Source organism: Bos indicus x Bos taurus, chromosome 15, assembly GCF_003369695.1.
Source record: "Bos indicus x Bos taurus breed Angus x Brahman F1 hybrid chromosome 15, Bos_hybrid_MaternalHap_v2.0, whole genome shotgun sequence".
NCBI classification, from domain to species: Eukaryota; Metazoa; Chordata; class Mammalia; order Artiodactyla; family Bovidae; genus Bos; species Bos indicus x Bos taurus.
Genome location: NC_040090.1, coordinates 54,231,736 through 54,255,582, shown reverse-complemented (window position 1 = coordinate 54,255,582; position 23,847 = coordinate 54,231,736). Strand labels below are relative to the sequence as shown.

Genomic DNA, 23,847 nt, shown 5'->3' with positions numbered 1-23,847 from the left:
ATGGAGGTTTGGATTGGAAAAAGGGATTTAGAGGAGGGCAGGTAAGGACGAGCATCTCCCATATCTCTGGATGGAGGACTCAGGCACATGAAGACTTCAGCATGAAGGGTTCTCCGTGCTCAGCAGGCCCTTCACCCACAGCTGTACTGGATCTGCCTGTGATGGGGAAGCACCATCATGACCCTGGGAAGGGTGCTGATCATACATACCATCAGCTTATCCCACAGGCAGTGGACAGGCTTTCTATCTAACATGGCTCTTCCATTTTCATCAAGGACAAAAATGAAAAGGAAAAAAGGTTCAGGCAGAATTCAGGAAGAACTTCTAGTTCAGACCAGCAGGAGTCTCAGGAATCACTTCTCTGTAGACCTTAAAGAAGAGAGACTCCTGTCTAGGTGGGCTGGCTGAGATATTAACCTGCTCAGAGGCAGGGGAATAACAGAGATGACCCTTCCTAACCTCATTGTTAAAGAGTTCCCTGTGCCCCAGGTCCACCTGTTTCCAGGCTCCCAACAGCCCAAGTGCCATTAAGTCTCTCGGAATAAAAATCTGACTTCAGAATCAATTGATGGAGAAAGGTTCTCCAAACATTCGTCAGCGAAGGTAATTAAATTCCGATAGGAGAAGATGGAGCGGTGTGACAGGGTGGTGGGGGCAGCATGCTGGCGCCGGGCTGCTGAGCAGTGAAATCGCAGGCGTGCGCAGCCCAAAGCTGGCAGCAGCACAAAGGAAATTGGAGCAGTCAAATATTTCCCTCCTCGTTGAGTTCCATTTACATGTTTATAATAGAGGTTCTTAAGGCCCTAATGAGAAGGCTGCTCATTGCAGGGAAGAGGATGATTAAGGCTCTGCCAGACGCGATCAGGGACAGGAACAAAGGCCTGTTAATTACTACAGAAGGACAGGAGGGGAGCCAGGCTCGGCTCGCAGCTCCCCAGGGCCTCCCCAGGCTGGTGCCTCCTCTTCTCCAGGCACACCTTTGCCCCTAGTGCTTCCCCGCATCCCCCCCTCCTCCCACCTATGACCTCCAAGGGGTGGGGTGGACGGATCCCCAGGGCTCACGGGGGCTCGAAGATGCAGATGTTCCCATTTCCCCTCCTTAGGGGGTCATTTCAGGCTCTACCTGAAGATGCCCTGTGGTGGGGGGAGGGCGGGCCGGGGAATGGAAGGAAGGGACAGAAGAAATGACTGCAGAACTGGTTGGCCTCCCACAGACCCACGGCCTCCAGGAGGCAGCTTGCAGGGTCTTCCGGGCCCTCGAGGGGAACAAGGCCCCTCTTCCCAGCCTTTAGGACAGTGGGGACACAAGGCTATGTCTGTGGCGATCCAGGCCACAGTGACGTGGTGATGTCATCTGATACGAAGGCGGAGAGAGCCTCCCAAGTTGATTTCAAGTCCACTTTAATAACCAGAGTTCATGATGTGGTGGACAAAAGTATACACTTGGGCCAACAGACTTGGGGCAAGACAGACCTAGGTTCAAATCCCGGGTCTGCTATCTGCCAGCAAGCTTCAGTCTCTTCAGATGCTCCCTGCTGGCTCAGATGGTAAAGAATCTGTCTGCAATGCAGGAGACTTGGGTTCAATCCCTGAGTCAGGAAGATCCCCTGGAGAAGGAAATGGCAACCTATTCCAGTATGCTTGCCTGGAGAATTCCATGGACAGAGAAGCCTGGCGGGCTACAGTCCATGGGGTCGCAAAGAGCTGGACATGACTAACACTTTCACTTTTCACTTTCAGTCTCTTCATGGGTAGAAAGGGAATGGCCACACCTACAAACCTACACTGGGCTCGTTTGATGACTGGGTGAGATAATGCAGGTAGTCTGGCACACAGTGGGTGCTCAGTGCATGTTGGTGACCTTCCACTGGTTCTCTGGGGCTGAGTTCGTAGCCTGAGGGGAAGACCTTGGGAGTCTTCTCTCAGACCTCGCAGGGCCTGGGGCTGAGCCTGTTCAGCGCTGGTGTCCTTCAGCAGGTCCCTGCCCTGTGTCTACTCGGCTCATGCTGGGTGTCTGCGGACAATCTGGGAAGAGCAGCTCTCAGTCCCCCAAGGAAGGCTGGGGGCACTGCCTCTGGGTGACTGTCCACCCAGTACTGTGCGTTTTCACCTGTGCTCCATCCTGAGATCCTCACCTGAGCTCCATCCTGAGATCCTCACCTGAGCACCATCCTGAGGGCCTCACCTGTGCTCCATCCTGAGATCCTCACCTGTGCTGCATCCTGAGGGCCTCACCTGTGCTCCATCCTGAGATCCTTGCCTGAGCACCATCCTGAGATCCTCACCTGAGCACCATCCTGAGGGCCTCACCTGTGCTCCATCCTGAGATCCTCACCTGTGCTCCATCCTGAGGGCCTCACCTGAGCACCATCCTGAGGGCCTCACCTGTGCTCCATCCTGAGATCCTCACCTGTGCTCCATCCTACTCCTCAGGGCTCAAGAGGTGAGGGGAAGATGAGAGGAGAGAGATGAGAGGAACAGGTCTGGGTGTCTCCCTGATTTCCCCATGGGGAATGAGGATCAGAGGAACAAGAGTTACGTCATACAAAGTAGAGTGAATCTGGCAGTCAAGAGTGGAATTTGAAAAACTTTGATTTTTAGGAAAACGATCATCTTGTAAAGGCCTCAACCAGAAATTTCCCAATTAGAATCTTGGTTGTGGGCCTGGGGGATATAGATGAGATGAGAAAGATTCTGAAGGCAAGGCAAAGACCTTAAGATGAGAGGCCCAAACTCCCTGGAGAAAATGGTGCTATCTTGGCTTTCTCAGGGGTCACTCATGGGCACTCAGAGGCTCAGCTCAGAGGCTGTGATGTCATGGACGGGATGGTGGGGGAAGGCAACTAGGCTGTCTCAGGTGTCTTGTGTGCCAAGGTGCTTTCCTTGGAGCTGTCTATGGTGCTGGCCTCACATCTCATCTAGCACACACGGCCTGGCTGGCCTCATCTCTCCAGCTGGTTGCTTGCCAGGTCTGTCATCTCCAGAACACCTGGCCATAGCACTGACCCCTACTGCAAGTCCCAGAACTTCCAGGCATACCTAACTTTAAGATGAATTTTAGCTCATGTCTTACTGTTAACAATAACCTAACCCAATAACAATAACCTGATCATAATGTACAGTTTAGAGTTCACCTTAATTAGGACTCTAACTGGAATGCAGACTTGAATCCAGTACAAATCTGAAGTTCAGTTCCACTCTCATCCCTTCCTTGAGATGAATCTTAAACACTATCCTCACTCTAACCTCAGCCCTAGTATCGGTCTGCACTTGACCTCTCACCCTACTCTCAGACTATACCTGAACCCTGAAGTCTTGGGGGTGAGTGAAGACTGGCTCCTCCCTCCCTCCTTCCTCCACTCTCGCTCCTTGTCAACATGGTTGAGCACCTGCGTTGGGGTAGAGAGTTGTGTCCTTCTACCCCTGTTCTCAGGGAACTTGGCCCTCAGTGTCCTCACTCACAGAAAAGCCCAGGGGTTGATTAACTCATGCCAACGTCAGCCCTGATGACATTCTCCCAAGAGGAAAGTCTGTGGAGAAGACATCGTTATCATTTTCCAAAGGCAAACAACAGGTGGGCCATGGGATGCTTTGGGTTCTGCCCACCACCACCTACTGTGTTTCTTTCCCTCTGGTCCATCGTGCCTCTAGTGTGAGTGGGGAGGGGAGTGATGGTACCTCTCGTGGAGGAGAATTTCACGGAGGAAAAGCAAAGAACTGGTTTGTATGTAAATGAAGAGGGGTGCTGAGCGGCACAGTAGAATCAGACACGAAATCACCAGCTACAAGTCCCTCTCGTGCTCATCCCACTGCAGCCTCACAATACTCTCTGAATGGGGAGGTGGGGTCCCATTTTGAAGCCGAGAAAGTTGAGGTTCTGAGAGGTGAAACGACTTGTCTAGGTGGAGAACCTGGGAGTTGTATACAAGTCTTCAGGCTACAAGGCCCTGAAGCTGGGGAAGGGATTCTAGAGGAGGCGGGGGAGGGCTTCACGAGTGAGGGGAGGGGGTTTTCCAGCCACAGGGATGCGGTGCTGGGAGGGGCGAGTTGTGGGTTGAGGTGGGCGTTGAAGAAGAGAGGCTGGTCAAAGCTGAGACGGGTGGATGGGCTGGGAAGGCCCCTGGAGGCTTTGCCTTGACTCAAGGCTGGGCACTGGGGGAAGCTCAGAGGGAGAAGAGAACCCCGTAGCTGATTCTTCCTGCGAGGTCTTCCCATGTGCCACATGGAGAAGCCAAGGAGGAGATGGAAAAGGGGAGCAGTGGAGAAGCCAGGATAAGGCGCGCGATGTTCCTGGGGTCCACGGCGTACTGACCCTCCCCTCCTCGGCAGCGTCCCCCTCCATCCTGGGGTCTTCTGCTCATAGCCAGAGGGACCTTCTGTGATGCTCATGACGACTCTCCTCTCCAAGAAGCTGGGCTGCTTCCTTTTTTCTGCCAAATCCCATCCAACTCTATTTCTTGGCTTTCTGGTCCCTTGTAGTTGAGGTGAATATATAAAAAGTCTTCCAAATTCTTGCATTGTTGAGACTGAAAGGATCACTGATATAATGACTGGGTGGAGGCTGCAGGTGTGATAACGGGGTGTACACCATGGTCTCACCCCTCCAACCCAAACCCTGGGCGCCCTAACACTACCCCCAACTCCTGAGATCCTGCCAAGGTGTGTGCCTACACCTTCTTGGGCCTGGAGGGCTCTTTACTGTGAGAGGAAAGGTGTGGCATGGGGGTCAGAAGCTGAGCCCTGGACCCAGCTCTCCACTCGTGGTGTTCGGATTTTGGGTGGGGCAGCCCTCCTCCTGGGCTTGTCTCCCTGTGTGCTGTGCTAAGTCTCTCAGGTGTGTCCAGCTCTTTGTGACCCCGTGGACTGTAGCTCGCCAGGCTCCTCTGTCCATGGGAATTCTCCAGGCAAGAATACTGGAGTGGGTTGCCATGCCCTCCTCCAGGGGACCTTCCTGACCCAGGGATTGAACCCAGGTCTCCTGGATTGCAGGTGGATTCCTTACTGTCTGAGCCACCAGGGAAGCCCAGATATTCACTCCTGCTCAGCTTCTCTTCCAAGCAGATGGAGAATGTGACAGCACTCAGAAAATGGATGCACTGTTTACATGAGGCTTGCCGGAGTTATTGTTCCTTTTCTTGCCCAAATTTTGGCCCTAATTATTATTTTTTATTTTTAATTATGGTAAAATACACATAACATAAAATTGCCATCTTAAGCATTTTTAAGTGTATGGTTCAGTAGTGTTCATTGTAATCGTATTATTGTGCAACACCTCTCCAGAATTTTTCATCTTGTGAGTCTGAAGCTCTGGACTCATGAAGCAACAATTCCCCGTTCCCCACTCCCTCCAGCCCCTGGCGACAAGCATTCTGCTTTGTGTTCCCATGGATTTCACTACTCTAAGAACCTTGTGTAAGTGGAACTGAAGAGCATTTGTCTGTTTGTAACTGGTGTATTTCACTTAGCATAATGTCCTCAAGGTTTAGTATCATATGATAGTTCCATTTGTAACTTTGAGAGGAACCCCCACACTGCTTTTTTAAGAACTTATTTATTTATTTACTTTTGGCTGTTGCGAGGTCTTGGTTGCTGTGCCTGGGCTTTCTCTAGTTGCGGTGTGTGGGCTTTGCATTGCAGTGGCTTTTCTTGTTGCAGAGCACAGGCTCTGGGCGCACAGGCTCAGTAGTTGTGGCACATGAGCTTAGTTACTCCTTGCATGTGGGATCTCCCCTAACCGGGGATCAAACCCACATCCCCTGCATTGTCAGGCAGAATCTTAACCACCGGACCACCAGGGAGTCCACCATACTGTTTTCTGTAGTGGCTACACCATTTTATATTCCCACCAGCAGAATATAAGGGTTTCAATTTCACCATGTCCTTATCAACGTTTGCTTTTTTTGATAGTCGGCCGACTAATGGGCATGAGGTGTGATATTTCATTGTGGTTTTGATTTTCATTTAGTTTCAATTTATTTATTTAGGCCCCTATTTAGTTTAATTTCCTTCCACCATGAAGCTTTCATTTCCTGCGGCATTCAGCGACCCTGCTCTGCTCCTTCCAGGATTCTCTGGCTGGTCTTGCAGTGGGTACCTGATTAGTGCCCCTCCCATCGATCACAGACTGCCAGCCCTGCTTGGGGGAGGTGGTATCTTTCCTCTGTCAGCTTTAGCACAGCCTTGGGTGCCCAAGGAGGCCCCATCATGTTGACTGGATGTTGATTGAACCAGTCTTTAGTTCAATGTTTTTCAAACTTGAATCAGAACCAATGAATCAGAGTTGTCTGGTGGACTTGATAAACCTTGAATTGCTAAGCCCCATCCCCAATATGGGCTTCCCAGGTGGCACTAGTGATAAAGAATCTGCCTACCAATGCAGGAGATGCAGAAGACTCTGGTTTGATTTCTGGGTGGGGAAGATCTCCTGGAGAAGGAAATGGCAACCCACTCCAGTATTCCTGCCTGGGAAGTCCCATGGACAGAGGATCCTGGCGGGCAACAGTCCATAGGGTCGCAAAGAGTTGGACATGACTGAGGGAGTGCAAACAACACATTCCCAATTTCTGATTCAATAAATGTGGGGTTGTTGTTCAGATATGTCCCACTCTGTGACCCCATGGACTACAACATACCAGGCCTCTCTGTCCCTCGCCATCTCCTGAAGTTTGCCCAAGTTCATGTCCGTTGCATTGATGATGCCGTCCAGCCACGTCATCCTCTGATGCCCTCTTCTCCTTCTGCCCTCAGTATTTCCCAGCATGACGGACTTTTCCAATGAGTCGGCTATTCCAGTCAGGTGACCAAAATACTGGAGCTTCAGCTTCAGCATCAGCCCTTCCAAATGATGCAATTCAGGGTTGATTTCCCTTAAGATTGACTGGCTTGATCTCCTTGCTGTCCAAGGGACTCTCAGGAGTCTTCTCCAGCACCACAGTCCGAAGGCCTCAGTTCTTTGGTAGGGCCTCAGAGTCTGCCTCAGGTGACGCTGATGCTGCTGGTCCAGGGACCACACTTGAGAACCACTGCTGTTTTTAGCAAAAACCTTGCCCACCTTCCAGGGATCCTTCAGTCTAAGGGGGAACGGGCTGAGAGGAGATGTTCTCAGGGGGGTTGTGTGTGTGTGGTGGGGAGGAGCAGCACCTTAGACACCCAGGAGGCGAGCTCCTCTTGCCTAGAGGCAGCAGCAGCCTCCACTGTTTTTGGAGAACGTTCATTCGTGTTGGCTGTCCTCAGCCAGAGCTGCGCCATCCAAGTTTAATCTGCGCAGAGCAATTAGAGAGAGGGAGCCGAGCGGGGAGTGGGGGCTGGGGGAAGGCAGCTGCATATTTCATGCTGTTCCAGGCTTTGAAGGTCCCGGGAAGGCAGGCTCATGGCAGTCAGTGACAGCTTCGTTGCAATGAGGGATGGGAGATACACCCTGCCGGGGGCGGGGTGCAGAGCCTGGGGCTCATCACGGGGGTGGAAGGACTGTGGAGCAGGCAGGGGAGGTAAGGGTTTAGATGGAAGCAGGGGAGGAGACTCTGTCATCAAGGCCCTCTGGTAGCCCAACTCCTTCTCCTCCAGGATGTAGGGGTGGTCCTGCGTTTCCAGGAAGATTTTCAGCTGCAGCCTCTAAGGGCTTGCCTCTGTCCCCAGGGACATATCTGGACCATTCTTCTCCCTACAAAGAGATATCTCAACAGTCGCAGAAGCTTCTGGCAGAGCAAAACCCCAGGGTCCCTGAAATTGTCCCCAGCTGGTGGTATCAGGAATCTCTGAATTGAAGAGAATGGGGCTTCCCTGGTGCCTCAAATGGTAAAGAATCTGCCTTCAATGCGGGAGACCTGGGTTTGATCCCTAGGTTGGGAAGATCCTCTGGAGAAGGGAATGGCTACCCACTCCAGTATTCTTGCCTGGAGAATTCCATGGACAGAGGAGGTGGGGTAGGACACAACTGAGCAGCCAATACTTTCACTTTATTTTTCACAGGGCTCTTTACTATTTGGTCTCAGATCTGCATCCTGTTTGCCCCTTCCTCCTCCATCCCTCACCCCAACCTCCCACCAGTAGAGGTCAATTTTTGAAAAGCTTGTAACTGAGGGTTTGGTAAGAATCTCTGAACATTCTAAAAATGCCCCCTCCTTTCTCTTAGTTAGGGTCATACTGCCCTGGATCCTTAGCACAGACCTGATGTAGGAATTTAGATCTGCAATTCAGGGTGATAGAAGAAAAAAGGAGGCAGGGCCCTTGCTCAGAGACAAGCCTGGCTTGGGGACACTGACTGGGACCAGAGTAGGGGTCTGAGTGGGGTCCGCGCCTTCAGTTTTCAAGATACAGACTCAAAGGGCTGTTAGCACCCAGAGTTGGCTGCATGGACAAGCATGGCCTCTCTGGGCTCAGCAGGATACCATGTGAGCCTCATAGAGTCTGTGACTGTGGTTTCTTTACTCACAGATATCCAGATGGTCATCAGAGGTAGGTTGGTATGGATACTTGGACAGGAGCCAGGCAGCCTCAGCTGCACTTCTGGCCTGTCCCAGCCCTGCCCCATTTCTAGGGCTCCATTTGTCCTTCCAAAGGACTTTTTAGAGCCATGGGGTAGGACCAGTCCCTGGGAGGTGGGAAGGGTTGATGTCAATGTGGTATGTCTTTCAATCAGAGGGACCGGGGTTCAGATCCTGCCTTTGCTTCCTAATTTCTTGAGAGGTGAACTTGGGCAAGTCATGTGACTTCCAGAGTCTCAATTTGCTCATCTTGAAAGTGGGGATGTAATTTCAATTTTGCAAGGATGTTGTGAGGATATGATACATGAAAAACAGCACAGTGCCTGGCACCTGTGAGCTCCTGATAATGGGCACATGCAAGACCTTGGGAGGGGTGCACTGAAGCTGTTCAGGGCCTTATCTGGCCCTGGGTAAGATCCCTCCAGCCCAGACCAGGTGGAACCAGGGACCTGGCCTCCAGCCCCCTCCCTCAGAGCGAGTTGGAGTGAGCATTCAATCCTGATTAGCTCCACCAGGCTCCCTCGTAACCTTTTCATTAGGAAATTATGTTTAATAGAAATTGTTCTGACATCTCTCAACAGCATTTCCCTGCAATTCATTACCACCTCGGGGGAGGGGGGCAGGTGGCTGAGTGACTCTGGGGCCTGGATCCACAGGGAGGCCCCCCCATCCCGTCCCCTCCCCTTGTCCAGTGCTGCCTGTGTGGACGTGGGATAGAATCTCGGCGATCCCACTGAGAGGCAGGCCAGCTGTTGGAGTAGAGACAGGAACGCTGCTCTCAGCACCCTCCCCGGGGTCCCATTTGGGACTACCCAGCTGCTGCCAGTGATGCTTGTGCGTCGATGGCGTCCATTCTTTTCTGTTGTCGCACTGCCCCCAGCAGGGAGAGAACGCACTGGTCTCCGGCTGCAGTGGAGCGGGAAGCATGGGCGGTGTGTTCTGGCCTCTGCTGCCCCTCTGTCTGCAAACTCTCTCCCCTCTGCCCTGCTGCCTTCCTTCTGAAGCCTCCCGGGAGGAGTCCCTTCCAGGTGGGCTCTGCTGTCACTTTTCCTCCTTCAGCACCTGGCCCAGGGGAGGAGGCATGCACACCTCTTTCTCACTTCACTAGGGGAGTCTGGTCTGCATCCCTGGACTGTCTGGGAATGGGGAATCAGAGACTCAATCAATCCTTGGTCTCATCCATCAGGGCCTCCCAGGCCTAGAATCCTCCTGTTTCTGTCCTGGCTCCGACAGTTCTGCTTCTCACACTCAACCCTGGGGCGTGGGGTTGAGGCGGGAGGGCTGAGGGAAGTTCTTCCGTGTCCCTCCTCTTTCGGTCCCAGGCCCCAAGATGCCTTGCCCCGCCTTGCTACCTTGGATTTCCCGCTCTGCGAAATGAACCAGGTCGCTCATCCTATTCTTTCCTGAAGAAAAGAGAGAGCAAGGAAGCTTGGTGCTGAAATGGTCCTTGCTTCTCAGGGCTTGGAGGTCCGAGGTGCCAGCTTGGATGCCCCCATATACTTTTCTGACCCAATGGCTGGTGAGACCCCCTTATTTCCCCACGAAGGATCTGATATTAGCAGCAGCCTAATCTCTCCCTGCCATATCACTCAGTGGTGTAATTGTGCAGGAAAAAAATGTATTAAAATGCAAAACACTCAGTTGTACTTCTTTATGTTAAATCCCTTCTTTGCTCTATCTTCCTTTTAATTTTACAAGGTTTTTTTCTCTCTCCCCCTTCTATAAAAGGGAAAGCTGGGCATGCAGGGAATCATTTCAACTTCCCTATAAATCTCCAAAATGAATACTTAAATTCGAGGAAAAAATACATTCTTACACCTTTAATTTCCCTGCTATGAAGTGTAATGAAAAAGCCTGATTATTTTTAATTCTTCCCTTTAATAATTCAGAGGCAGAGTGATTTAAGACTAGGATTCATAATTACCTTTCTGCTTTCTTGGCAAATGAAGTTTTAATAGAAATGAGAGCCCTGGCGACTGAAATGGATTTCAACAGGTGGCTGAGGGGTCAGGCCTGATACCAACTGGTGTCGGAGCATCTCTAGGGCCCCTCCAGGGTGTGGGGTCTGGACGAGACATGTGGGCCTAGGAGGATGGAGGGAGAAGTGAATTGCTTGTGCCTACTGGGGACGGTCTGTCATACCCTTAATTAATGGGCAGCGTGCATGTTGAATGATGGACCCATTTATCCTGAAAGGGAGAAACGGGTGAAAAGCGGCCATCAAGAAAGTCTTCCTAATCAGCAATCATAAGCGAATAACCACGAGGTTAATGACAGTGGCCACTATTACTGGAGCAAATACATGTGCCTGGCACAGTGCTAAGTGCTTCAGGGACAGTCTCTGTTTTACTCGACCCATGTGGAAACAGAGGCTCAGAGAGGAGCTAACAAGCCAAAGTCGAGGTACATGGCAGAGCTTGGGTCGAGCCTCATTTCTGTCTGACTCTAAAGCCATCACTCCCCTCTACTGGCTGATTTCTCAAGCACTGGCCAGAGTCCATCACCCAGACATGGAACCTGCCCCCAAGGAGCTTGTAGACAGAACCAGACCCGGCGGTGGGCTGTGGTTCCTGAGACTGGAAAGGCTACTTGGATGGGGAGGAGTCAGAAACCCTGGGGGCTTCTGCCAGTCCCAGTGCCTCTGAGCTTGGACACTCCAGGAAAATCGCTCAGCTTCTCTGAGCCTGTTTTCTCATCTATTAAATGGGGATAATAAAACCTGACTTGTCTAGTTCAGGGGACTATAGTGAGAGGCAAATGAGAAAATACATGTGAAAAAGCCTTGTAAATCCTCAATTGCTTTGCCAGGATAAAATATGATTACCATTATTTGACAATAGAATACTTAAAACATTCATTTCTATTCCTCTCCCAAAGCCATCTTTTCCTGCTGCTTGCATGTCCAGCCTTTCTACCAAAATTCAGCTCAGACTTTACCTCCTCTTCCAGGAAGCCTTCTGGATTGATGACTCTTAGGCCCTTCATTCTGTGGCTCTCCACCCACCTTTTTCTCTATTTTTTGTGTTTGGTTATTTGAGTCCTTAAGTTCCTTGAGAGCACATGTGTGTGTGTGTGTGTGTGTGTGTGTGTGTACTCTCGACTGTCAAACCCCACTTCAAGGTATTTTTGGTCCCTTTCTTTTATAACTTCAAAACTCTGCCTCTGCATTCAGGGTGTAACACATCAATACAGTTGATTCACCGCTTGAATAGAGACATAGACGGTGAAAATCCACAGACAATCCCAAACCGTGAAGTACTGGTACTGAGTGCTGAGGTACGCAGTGAGACGCCAGCGCAGACACACACGCACACTCTCTCGTCTCCATCACGCCTGCACCTGACTCATCTGAGCTTGCCCATGTTGTGCTGATGATCCACTGGGGACAGCTGTACTTAGTCCGCATTTTATTTTATCAAGTGCTTTCTTAAAGAATAAGATTCTCGCAATAGTCTCGTGCAAAGAGGCAGGGCAGGAATCATTGCCTTCTTTTTGCAGCAGAAGTTAGGTGGCTTGGACCTGGGAGAGCCTTAAAAGGCCTTCATGCACTCTCTGCATACGGCCGTCTGGCTGCAGAGGGAGTTCTGGTCTGTGTGCAAGGGGAGGAGCCTGGCCTTGGTCCTGGAGCACTGACTGAGGGAGGAGGTGGCTGCCTGGGGTGGGGACTCAGGACCCCCAGAGCCATGAGCCTTGGAGACAAAGCCCTTCTTGGGCCTGGCTGGAATCTCAGCTCTGAGCCAGACTCCTGTATACATCTCTTTGAACATCTCTGTGTCCGGTCTTTCCAAGGACTGAGGAGTCAAGCTCCCCACCCTGGAGTCCTCCACTCTCCACACTGTGGCATGAGCTAGCTTGCCCCTAGGGGCCTTGGGAGGCATGAAGGGGGCTGGAGTCAGAAGGGTGGGTCTGAGGGCCTCTGCCCAGACCTGCACCTCCACGCACCGTCCCCTTCCACCCCTGCCCTGCTGTTAATGCTCCCTGGAATGAGAAGGCAGCAGAGGGGCCCTCAGAGACACTTGAGTCCTGATTGGGAATAAGTGTCTGATAATGACTCCCATCAAATGTCAAGCGGCCTGCTCAGCTCCTCTGGGGCTGATTGCTTCCCCTGCGTGGTGGGTGGGGAGATGTCTGATCCCAGAAGCTTCTCTACCATGGAGACCCCACCTCAGGGCTTTGTCGGGCTTTGTCTTTGGGGCTAGCTCCTTCTGGATAGTGGACAGCCTTAATCTCATCACAGCCCTCCCTGCACAGACTGTTTCTGGAAAGTGCCAAGAGTGGGCATTGTGGGTGCCAAGGTGGGTGGGAAGGGTAGGGCTGGAACTAGACCTGACCTCACTGGTCCTGGATGGGCCAGGCCCAGCAGCTGGACAGACTAGATAGAAACTCAACCAGACTCTTTGCAGAAAAGGGTCCTGTTCCTTCAAGGCCCTACAGGAGCACAGACCTTAACTTCTCTAGCACTACAACTTGGGATCTTTTCTTCAAGCCCAAAGTATCTGTTAGTTGGTGCTTTGTAACAAACCACTCCAAAACTCAGTGACTTAATTATGTTTGTGATTTCTTGTGAGTCTATGAGTTATCTGGATGGTTCTTCTGATCTTGGCTGGAATCACTTATGTATCTGTGGTTGGCTGTGGGCAGAGGAGGCGCCTCTGTTGATCTAGAATGGTTTCTCATGTTTGGGGGTCAGCTGGCTATAGGCAGGTGTAGTGAGGCCTCAGACGGGACAAGCAGGCTGTTTTTAACTTGTCTCTCATCCTCCAACAGGTTTGCCCAGAATTGCTCACGTGGTGCCAGCTGGGTTCTAAGAGAGCGTGGAAGCTCATATGGTCTTTTGGAGTCTCACCTTGGAGATGGGATGCCATCACTTCTGTTGAATTTCTACTGGTCAAAGAGAGTTAAAAGGCAGCCCAGATTGAGTAAGAAAGAAAATGGACTCTACTTCTTGTTGGGAGAAGCTGCAAATCCAAATTGCATGGATCTCAGTAGGGGAGGATTTGGGGACACTTTGTAATTAATCTACTATATCCAGCCTGAAAAACCTCTTGTCTCCCCTCCTCCAAGCTCTGAGTGGGAGAACTTGGATTTGATTACCAGGACAGGATGGGCAGGGCCTTGACCACATGACCTTCTAGGATTCTTCTAGTTCTGACGTTTTGGGGTGAGCTTGTGGTCTTCTATTAGTGGATCCATTGCATCACCTTCCAGCTTTGTGACCGAGCATTTCTCACTACATCTCTTTCTGCCTCAGGTTCCCCATGGGTGAAATTAGGATTTCCCCATTTGACGATTAGATGATTGACTATTGGGAAAGTACTCTAGGCTAGGCATTATGCCAGGTATTGAGCTAGAAGACCAGTACAGGTCTTCCAGTGGCATAGTAGTACATGTGGGGAGAGGGCAGAGAGCCTGAGGGAGTGGGGGAGACTGGTTATGGGTTCACATCCTTCTTTATCACTTTGGGGAAATTGACTCCCTATTCAGAGCTAGTATCCCCTTGGGCAAAGCTGGTTTGTAAAAGTATTTGGTAAGATACTACCCGAGAATACATTTGTTCACTGCTAAGTGTGGGGCACACGTCAGTTGCTACTTACCCGCCCTCTCCTGGACATTGGCTTTTCTGTGAAGGACTGCAAGGATTTTACTTACTTCTGGTAAATTCTGGCATTGGTTTCTCACTTTTAAATAAGTGTTCTTTGGGACTTCCCTGGTGGTCCAGTGGTTAAGAATCCGTCTTTCTATGCAGGGGACATGGATTGGATCCCTGGTCAGGGAAACTAAATTCCCACATGCAGTGGGACAAGTAAATCTGAGCGATGCAACTAGAGTGCTCGTGTGCTGCAAGGAAATATCCTGCATGATGCCAGAAGATCCTGCATGCTGCAACTAAGACCCAATGCAACCAAATAACAACAACAACAAAATGTGCTCCTCAGGCTGAAGGAACATGGAAGGCTCTGCTGTGCTGGACATGAAGTGGGGAAGCTTGTAGAAACAGGGTCGTTGTATGTCTCAGATAGATGCTCTGAGACATCTAGGTAGTCTCTCTTCGAGTGTATGTGCAGGCTCAGGTTCAACCAACATCCCTGGTCACCCACCATCTCTTAGATATTACCGCATCTGACCTCATCCTCATTGTGACTTTTGGAGGCCGTGTTCTTTTTCTACTGTACAAACAAGGATGCCGTAACCTGTGGCCCACAAGAGTAGAATGACATCTGTCCATCCACACAGCTAGTAATTGTATATTTAGAATCTGTCTTACATTTGCTGGCTATAAAGAGAACCACGGCTAACAGGCATGAGGTGGATTTGAACGTAGCTCATTGTCTTCCAGCACCATTATTTTTCCTACCTCATCACACTAGAGACGGCTGAGTTCCATGCCCACTAGGAAGGGAATGAGCTGCAATGACCTTAAAAGGCAGTGGGTAGGATTCAGGTTAGATGGATCAGGAACTTTCTAGCTACAGGGAGTCATAATAATAATAATAACAATAAAACAATAGCTAAGATTACTGAGGATATACTATGTGCTCTTTGCAAAAAGCATCTCAATCTTCAGAGGTACCTGTGAGGTTGGTACAATTTAGGTAGCCTACCCAAGGTCACTCGGAGAGTGAGAAGTGGAACTAGGGTTTGAACCCACGTGGCCAGCTCTATCTGATCTGTGGCACTGCTAGCTAAGGTAACAGGTCAGGTGCTTTCTGCCTTGGGCCTCCCAGGCCCCCCGCTGGTGAGAGGCTGTGTGCTGCCTGGGGAAGGGGGAAGTGCTTCTCTCGTCCACACCTGGGAAAGTGCAGTTGGGGCTGGCGTGAGTCTGCTCCTGGTGGAGTGATGCACGGAGGAAAAGTCTCGCTTTCTTTTTCAGGGGGTGGTTTATCACTCAGAGACCAAGGCCATTAACTCTCTTGATGGGTGCCACTCTCTGCTTCGTTGTTTATCACGCTAAGGTGTGAAATTAATTCCAGAAAGCTTGTCCATTTCCTCTGGCTCTTTCTGCAGAGGGGATAGAGAGAGAGAGAGAGAGAGAGAGAGAGTGTGTGTGTGTGTGTGTGTGTGTGTGTGTATGGGCAAGTTTGAAGGGCTTGCCAGGATAAAGGACACCCTTGGATTGGCAATGTAACCCATCTGGGTATATCTCTCCAGGGTCTTTTGGGAGGTCACCTCTATGCCAAGGATGGAGATCTCCCAAGGCTGTCCAGGGCAGGGCAGGAAGTGGGGGCAAGGCTGAGATGGAACCAGCTGGCTGGAAAGAGTAAATGTAAGGCAATCCCTCCTGGCAAGGAGGGATTAGGGAACTGGGTAGGGGTCAGAGGGCAGCCCTTTGGTATTTTAAAGGACTTCCCAGTGGGCACTGAAGTGCCTGGATGTGTACCTGGTTGCTGATTGTGCAGAAGGGGAGGTCAAGATACGGGCCATTCTCTGTGTGTGTTGCTCAATCCAGAGCCTGCTATTGGTGGGCTTTTTGATATCACTAATGAAGACAGTGGCAGTGATCACATCACAACAAGTACTTAATGAGCACCTATTCTAACCCCGGTTCTAAACTAGACTTGGGGATATAGTGGGGCAAAAAGTGTGGTCCCAGGTCCCAGGGAGCTCAAAGTTTACTGTGTGTTAGTGGGGGTGAACTGGAGACACACAGAGGGGCTCGGGCCTCTGTTAAGGTTGCTGTAAGAGGCAGCAGCAAAGTGCCTGGGCTCAGGGGGATTCTGGGAAGGGCCACCTGGGCGAGATCTTCACAATGAAAAACTCTCACCAAGGATGGGACATGCTAGGGTTCATGGTCTTAGGCAATAGACACGACTCTGACTGATTGAAGAATATTAGAGGAATACTGGGTGTCTTGTCTAGTCGCAGGGAGGGGTAGAGAGCCAGACTGGAGGCTCAGATTCCAGGCCTGATGCCCTGCTGCACACAGAACCAGACTGATGGGGAAACCGGACTCGCCTCCCACCAGGCACCAGAGAACCTTTGCTGTCACTCCCCACTGATTGCACTTCTTGGACCAGGAACTTAATCTTGTTGTCACTTCTACCCAAAGCTGGACACTTCCACTTCCACCCTTGCCAGCACTGTGGACTATGGGCATTGCCTCCTTACTCTAGTACTTCCCTTCTAGAGTGAATGAATGAATCTGATTGGTGGGATCTGAGTCACATGTCTGTGCTGGAGCTGCAAAGGAGGCTGGGTAACCCAGTTTCTGGTTTCTGCCTTGAGAAGGTGTGACTCATGAGTCTCAGTTCAGTTCAGTCGCTCAGTTGTGTCCGACTTTTTGCGACCCCATGAATCGCAGCACGCCAGGCCTCCCTGTCCATCACCAACTCCCGGAGTTCAACCAGACTCATGTCCATCGAGTCAGTGATGCTATCCAGCCATCTCATCCTCTGTCGTCCCCTTCTCCTCCTGCCCCCAATCCCTCCCAGCATCAGAGTCTTTTCCAATGAGTCAACTCTTCGCATGAGGTGGCCAAAGTACTGGAGTTTCAGCTTTAGCATCATTCCTTCCAAAGAAATCCCAGGGCTGATCTCCTTCAGAATGGACTGGTTGGAGCTCCTTGCAGTCCAAGGGACTCTCAAGAGTCTTCTCCAACACCACAGTTCAAAAGCATCAATTCTTTGGTGCTCAGCTTTCTTCACAGTCCAACTCTCACATCCATACATGACCACTGGAGAAACCATAGCCTTGACTAGACGGACCTTTGTTGGCAAAGTAATGTCTCTGCTTTTCAATATGCTATCTAGGTTGGTCATAACTTTTCTTCCAAGGAGTAAGCTAGACACTCCCAAATTTGGCAAAACTTCGCAGGCAGTGAAACCAACTGGCAACAAACATGATAAAGTCCACTGTAGGGATGGTAAGTCTGCAAGAACAGGAAACAGACTGTTTTGCCAATGAATCTTCTGCCCCTAGCTTGTGCCTGGCATAAGGTGGGCAGTCCAGATGTATTTGTAGAATGAGTGATGCTGACCGTGGGGCTTGCACAAGCCATTCCTGCATTTAGGGGTAACTTGAGAAAGAGTTAAGGCATCTGGATGGCAATTTGTGTTTGATCTGGTCCAGTCTTGCCAACTGGTCTGCAATCTGGGTCACTGATCTGACTCTCTGCTCTTTGGAGGATGGGCAATAGTCTGATTCTTGGGATTAGGCAGAAAAAAATTGATCCAGTTAAAGTATGGGGGTTTAAACAAACATGGTTATTGATTAAAACATGTATTGATTTCAATTATTCAAGTGTTACTTCAATGGGTACTGTCTGCTCAGCACCAATGCCCACTTCCTCCTCCCTCATAGGAGCCCATGTTTGTGTAGAGAGAAGGTAGCCCCATCCCCAGCTTCTGGTCTCTCTGACTGGTCTAAAGTAATCCCCATCTCCTCACAGACATTAGGTTAGGATAGACCAATGAGATGCAAGGAGAGTTTTCTGAGAGGTGGGTGGGAGGAAGCCTTCTTCACATTCTGGGAGAGTCTCTGAGAGTTGCCCTCTTCTGGTTTTCTCTGAGCATCATCATGGGTGGACCTAAGGCTCTTAACTGCCCCCTGCCACCACATCATCTAGTCTGAGGGTGATGGACACACAAAAAGCAATCACAGGAAAACAGGACAAGGCTTCCAGATGACACCAGATCTACCCCTGCAGTTTGCCCTGCCTCCAGGTTTCCAGGGCTAATAAATTTCCATAGTCTCAGCTCCTTTGATGTTCTGTCCTTTGCCCCTGAAAACCCCCTAATAGCTACATGATCACTTGCTTGCATGTAAGGTGATCCAATCCCAGGAGATGGCAACACTGGCAGCTGAGTGGTACTAAGTAGTGGGGGAGGGGGACTAAAGACAGTCCCTCTCCTCACCCGCAAAAGGCCTTCCCACTGGCCTGTGGGACAGTGCCTGAGATGTACCAAGAAAGGGTTTCCTTTCGAGGCAGCCCTGTGTCTAGGAAACCCTGTTTAGGACAGAAATGCTCTAAGGAAAGGTGACCCACAGTCAGCATCTCAGAACATGCAGGACTTTTTCAGGGAGGTGTGAAGCCCACATCATTTGTGAGTCAGAGGAAAAGAGACCTTGGGCAGAAGTGGAGAGGGGCATGGAGCCCCTGTCTGGCTGTCACTGCCCAGCAAACAAAGTTGGATTGCTTTCTGCCTACATCCGTGCCCTGGCCGGGTCACAGCAACCCTGGGTGGGGTGGGGTGACACAGCCTTTGGTGAGCACTCGGCCTGTCCTGTGACCCCAGCTGGGACACCAGCTGTCAGAGCCATTTGTCTCCCAGTCTCCACTCCCAGGGGCCCCGGGGCAGCTCCCACATTATTTAAAGAGCGGTGGAGGCCCTGGGCTGTAGAGCGCTCCAAACCAGTCCATGTTTCCCTGGGAGGGGATTTGGGTGGAACATAAATAAGACAATTTATTCAGAGAAACCATCTCCCCTATTTACATTTAAATTGAATAATTTAAAACACCTTTACCCATTTCCATAAATTATCCCCTGTTGGACAGGCAGTTCAGCTGCGTGGAGGGGGTGCCGTCCTGGGGAAAGACCTAATTACATTCACTGCTACAGGCCTGGGGTGGGAGGGGGAGCGTGGGAGGTGGGGAGGGGCCGCAGGCCCGGGATGAGGGTGGGGGCGCTCCAGAGGAGGAAGACATTTGTCTTAGAATTGGCAGGAAGAAAGAGGGAGCTACTAAGAAGGTGCGGTCCATTTAAGAGCCTTACAACTGAGAGGTAGAGGGCAAAAAATAAAATCCTGCTCTTATCACAGGGGCAAGGCATTGGAACCAATCCCTGGCCTCCTAGCCAAGAGTATCACCCAAGTTTGACCGGGTCAACGGTCCTATATTTACATCTTCTGGAGACCTGAGCTCTTGGTGCCAGGGAAGAAGGGGAAGAGAAAGAAAGAATGGGGCTTCTTCTGTGATTCGTTACTTCTGAGTATTTCCCAGGCACCTGCTCTTTCCAGGCTCTTTGCTGAGGACACGGGGATGACTGGCCCAGCCCTGCCCTCCAGGGCTCCCGGGGTGGGTGAGAAGAACTCCTTTCACACAGGCTGTGTGTGCTCAGAGCAGATGAGTGGGCATGGCAAGACCCACCGGAGGGGGAGGAGTGAGGAGCTGTTCCAGACAGTCCCTGGGTTCACAGGGGAGGTGGCTCTTGAGGACCCTCAAAGGCTGAGTTGACTCAGGGGGGTGCTGAGGATGAGAGAAGGCATCACCAAGAAGGGACCAGTGTGAGAAAAGGCTCAGAGGTGACAAGGTCTTGCCAGCTCCTCTCCTCTCCGTCAGGGAGGGGGCACTCTGGACAGAGGGGAGCCCCAGAGCACTCAACGTGCTCCACAATTGGAGGCAAAGTGACCAGTAAAGTGTATGGAGCAGGGAGCAGAGAGGGGTGGGCTTAGGGGAGGCGGGGGACAAGCCCTTTGATGCTTATGACATCCCTAGGAGGCAGGCACGATTAGCTCTGTTTAAGAGGTGAGGAAACGGGAGCTCTAAGCTCCAAGCTGGGGAAATCAGGATTTGAACACTGTTCTGTCTGCCTCGAAAGCCCGAGTTTGCAGCCTATCGGTGGAACCTCAGGGCTCACAGGGATGCAGACCAGTAGTCTCCAGTGAGCAGTCCTGTGCCAGGGGTTGTGTGAGCAGATGCGGCATAAACCTCTTTGGGAAAACAGATGAAAGTGGCTGTGGTCGTGCTTAAAAGCTGTGCAGTAACCTAGCATGTTAATGGAATCTTATCAATGTGTTCCTTTGCCATCTTCATAGACTCTCCTGGGTAGGAAGACAGTTGCAGCAGGGAAAAAGGCCCTTGGGTCAGGTCATACTTGGTCCCTTCTCCTGCCTTTTCAGAGCCAAGGCTCTTAAAATAAGCTCCTCTGTTCCAGGGAAGAGAGTTCCCAGTGGTTGTCTCTGAGTGATTCCTTGGCCTCCCTCCCCAGCCCCCACTGTCCCCTTGGGTCAAGCTTCCTTGCGTTTGGTCCTCTTCTACTGGAACCAGACAGATTTAGGTTCAGATCCCGAATCGATCATTTGCTCACTGTGTGATCTTGGGAAAATAACTTGCCCTCTCTGAACCTGACTTTAGGATTGTAAACTTGATGTCAGAAGGTTGCTGTGAGCATCAGATGAGACTGGATAGTAAGCTGCATGGCATAGAGCAGCTGCTCAATAAATGTCACCTTTTTTTTCTGACAGTTCTGCCACCGTTAATGAGATCCTTCCAGCTATTGCTCATGTTTCTCAAAAGTCCAGGGAACTTTGTCTGAGAGACCTTCCACAATTCACTCCCTGAAATGACTGTCATCCTCTCAGAATCCCCCCGGGGAATTAAGGGGCCCATTTGCAGGTGCTGTTGTGTGGTTGGAGATAGAGTCAGGCTCCATCAATTTCTTGCTGTATGACTTTGGGCAATTGATTTAAGCCATTTGTGTCTCATTGTCCTCTCCTGTTAAAGAGGCAAGATAATATCTACCTTACAATGATGTTGTGCGAAGTAAACGAGAAATAACATGTGTTAAGCACCTTGTATAATGTGGGGCGCCCAGCAGTCACTCAGCGATGCACCCTGCTGTCTTTTCATGGGTGTGTGGATGTGGTGTGGACTGCTCCTTATCAGGTTGGGTCCTTCCTGGAGGGGACTGCCTCCTCTTTGTCCTCTCTGTCCTCTTTCCCTGAGCACCAATCAGAGACAGTCCCCATCCTAGAAGGCTCCGCTATTGGAGAAGTGCCCCCTTCATTCCCCTTATAGGTTCTTAGGCCATTCATCTCACAAACTTGGTAACTGTTGGCGCCTGGGTTGCAGTGTGGCCAGAATAGCCGTGGAGTCACTTGGGGATGAATTTCACCCCTCTGTTGAGATTTCCCATTTGAGTTTAGGGTGTCAAAGATCTATTAATATAAAATACGGATCTCCTAGTTTATTTCACAATGAGCTTTTTTTAAAAAAAAGATTTATTTTATGTATTTATTTTATTTTTTGCCTGCGGTGGGTCTTCGTTGCTGCGCATGGGCTTTCTTTAGTTGAGGCGAGTGGGAGCTACTCTTCATTTGTGGTGCTTGGGCTTCTCATTGTGGTGGCTTCTCTTGCTGTGAAGCACAAGCCGTATGTATATGGGCTTCAGTAGCTGTGATGCATGGGCTTAGTTGCCCCATGGCATATGGGATCCTCTCAGACCAGGGATTGAACCGGTGTCTCTTGCACTGCAAGATGGATTCTTAACCACTGGACCACCCAAAGAACTTTTGAGGCTCTAAATGATTTGAGTACAGCCATTCCTGAGTTGTATCCTGGTTAGCATTTGGTCACTGGAGACAACTCAAAATCTTAGCCACAAATGCCCCTGAGGTACAGCCTTGCACATGCCAGTTCAGCCCCAGGGATGGTCAGTCAGCTGGGTTATAGAGCCCTGAGAGAGGGAGGTCAGTAGGGGCAGAGGCTGGTGTCAAGGGGGAGCATTTCCAGGAATGTCCTGGATTATGGCTTAGATGCAACTGGCTGTTTGATTTTTTGAGTTTGTAATTTCTCTGGGCCTCAGATGTTCACAAAGCAAAAAATTAGACTAGATGAACTCCAAGGTCATCCACAAGTTTTAAAATTTGATTTTCTAGGTCTAACCTGAGTCCCTCTTGCTATATTTGAAGTCAACAGAGATTATACAGTTGGAAATAAGTGAGCAGTGTTGGGTAAGCCCTAGAGGGCTGCGTTTTTCAACCTCTTATGGTGGGAGAGCTTTGGTGGGATTGTATTCTAATTAAATATTTAATGGGATGTGTCTGCCTTTAAAATCACTGCCAGCACCTTGGGAATGGTTCTCTTTTGTGTTCTTATTTGCAGCTTGCCTGTAAATTGCAGGGCTGAGCGCAGCTGGAAATCTCCCCCCTGAGACTGTGTGGGGTCTTGGGGTCTAAACAGATTGGCCAAAGTGCAGAGGAACATCTCAGAACTCTGAGGTTGACCTTCCTATCCCACTTCCCAGAGCCTATAATGGTATCCTAAGCAGGGTCCAGGAAATGGGATCAGCCCCCCTGTTTGGAGCTGCTCTTTATTCTGTCTGCTCTCTGAGAGCGGGGGAGAGTGTGTGCTTTTTCTCTACGTTAATAAAACCAGAAATGAGTCTTCATTAAGGGCTCCATTAAGAAGCCACTGTTATTCTTGGCACTCATTAGCGTTCTGCTCACCACTCAATTGCCACACCAGTGTTTTCCCCGGGCTTTGCAGAGTCCCCTCCCGATACTGAGAGCTGCTCATAAGAGGGACCTCAACTTGCAGAACCTTAGAGATGGAAGAGTTAGAGCCTCACTAGTTCATCTCATCCATTCCCTTGTCTCTGAACAATTGCTTGTCCTGCTCCTAAGCCTCTCTCAGCAGCCTGAGGATCTAGTCCACTAGATCCTTAGTTAGACAAGTTCTCCGTCTTATCTAACTGCCCTCTTTGGCTGCAATGTAAGTCGATTTGTCGATTTGAATCCTTCACTAGGATAATAAAGAAATCTTTCTAAGAACTTTTTGTTGTCTTTCATTTACTGAGTTTAGGTCTGAGAGTCAATCTGAGGAGTGTTGAAACCCTGCCCCTTCCTGTATCCCTGTGGTAGGACCTATCCTTAGACAAAATCATCATGTAGGTAAGTTTGTCTCTCAGTTTCCTGCCCATCTCCCCCCATTCACACCTCTCTTCTCTCTCTCCTCAATGCCCATCTCCACCCTTGTTCTCTCCAGGCTTCGGGACAACTCTCAGGCACTCATTCAGGACCTGTGGCTGCTTGACCCCTTCCTTCCAAAGAATCAACTAACATAATAAATGCATACTGCACGCCGTGCCGAACACTGTGCTAGATCCTCTATCTCATTTGGCCAGAATTACAAGCCCATTGAGGAGGCGTTATGGGTACCATTTTGTAAAGGAAAAAATCCAGAGCCTCAAGCAGGTTCAGGTCTTTGGTCACACAGGATATCAAAGATAAAGCCAGAATTGAGCCCAGGCCTTCTTACTCCTAGTCACCAAACCATCCTTGTCTTCTCACCCCTTCAGGGCTCAAGGTAGTAATTAACTAACATAAGGAAGGACTCAGAGGGACTTGCTTTGTGGTCCAGTGGGTAAGACTCTGGACTTCCACTGCAGGGGGCATGGGTTCAATCCCTGTTTGGGGAACTAAGACCCCACATGCCACACCACATGGCTGGAAAGAAAAAAAAAAAGACTCAAATCCATTGCTAGTGGCCGCTGTGAGAAGAAAAATTAGATTCAGTTTGTTTTTCTCCCAAAGTCAGAACTTTGAAGTGGGTATTGTTCCCTTCAATGTAATCCTCTTGGAAAGTTTGATATGTATTCCAGTCATGTCCCACCGGCAACGCACCTTCACAGCTCTCGTTGGGAAGTCT

At 50.3% G+C, this 23,847-nt stretch overlaps 1 long non-coding RNA gene across 1 annotated transcript; it reads left to right on the top strand.

The window, feature by feature from the left end:
• Positions 1-1,682: 1,682 nt before the first annotated feature.
• On the top strand, positions 1,683-23,534 carry LOC113905750. Its single transcript, XR_003514726.1, has 4 exons — positions 1,683-2,443; positions 13,251-13,402; positions 23,002-23,090; positions 23,185-23,534. It is a non-coding gene; the product is annotated as an uncharacterized LOC113905750 (long non-coding RNA).
• Positions 23,535-23,847: the final 313 nt, after the last annotated feature.